This window comes from Belonocnema kinseyi, chromosome 1, assembly GCF_010883055.1.
Source record: "Belonocnema kinseyi isolate 2016_QV_RU_SX_M_011 chromosome 1, B_treatae_v1, whole genome shotgun sequence".
Taxonomy (NCBI): Eukaryota; Metazoa; Arthropoda; class Insecta; order Hymenoptera; family Cynipidae; genus Belonocnema; species Belonocnema kinseyi.
Genome location: NC_046657.1, coordinates 92,620,733 through 92,621,894, shown reverse-complemented (window position 1 = coordinate 92,621,894; position 1,162 = coordinate 92,620,733). Strand labels below are relative to the sequence as shown.

Sequence of the window (1,162 nt, the reverse complement as noted above, 5' to 3'; positions counted from 1 at the left end):
ATCTCTAGCACTGCGCCATTCCGACGGGTACTTGTGCGGCAAACCTGCAGATCGAAAGTACAAGGTCACTCATGTATTTTACATGGACGACCTTAAGATCTACGCTAAAAACAGAGAGCAACTGCATCTAGCTCTGGGGATTGTCGAACGATATACTAAGGAAATTGGAATGGAATTTATGTTAGACAAATGCGCCAAGGTTTATTTGAAGCGAGAAAAACTCAATGGCATTCCTGAAGATCCTGAGCTCGTTGATAGAAGCGCCATACGACATCTTTGCGCTGGAGAGACCTATATATACCTGGTCGTGCCACAGAGCCGCATTCAGGATGTGTCATCTATAAAGGATACTCTCCGAAGCAGATACAAACGTCTCATCCGATAGATTTGGTCTTCCGAACTGTCGGCGAGGAACAAAGTATCTGCAACGAACATGCTTGACGTCCCGGTACTACTCTATTCATTTGGAGTAGTTCCATGGACGAAGAACGAGCTCAGATCTCTTGATATCGGGACAAGAAAGGTTATGCACATGAACAAAAGCATGCATCTTAAGTCTTCCGTTCCGCGACTGTACATCTCACGCCGTCAAGGGGGTCGCGGAATATTGAGTCTCGAATGTCTTCAAAACAGGATTATTCTGGGTACAGCACATAGAGTTGCGAATGGAAGAGACCCTCTTCTTAAAATGGTCAGGAATCACGAAAAAGTGGGCAAAGGAGCATTTCTCTGCAAAGCAGCGGAGGAGGCTGCTGAAACAGTCCGACTTGACTTCAGTATTAGGGGTGAGCAAAATGCATCAAATCTAATCTATCTCGAGTGCTCACTCCTGAAAGCCCGGATTAAGAAAGCACAAGAGAAAGACTTTCGTGAACAGCTTCTCGATAAGAGGATGCACGGTATCTTCCACAGAAATGTGAGGGATCAGTCAATGTCTTGTGAGCTAACGTTTGCTTTCCTTAAATCGCCCGGATTGAAGTCTGGTACAGAGGGTTTCATTTTTGCATGCCAAGACGGTGTCATTTCCCCCTTAACATACCGTCGCCACATTTGAGCCAAAACATTCCCGATGATAGCTACAGGGCGTGCCATGCACACCCCGAGCATTTAGCTCACATACTATCTAGTTGTCCAACACACGCGGGAACGACCTACATTCAAA

At 46.0% G+C, this 1,162-nt stretch overlaps 1 protein-coding gene across 1 annotated transcript in view; it reads right to left on the bottom strand.

Moving 5' to 3' along the window:
* Positions 1-1,162, bottom strand: part of LOC117170000 (putative odorant receptor 85d) — a 37,404-nt gene that overhangs the window by 28,667 nt on the left and 7,575 nt on the right. The window lies entirely within an intron of this gene.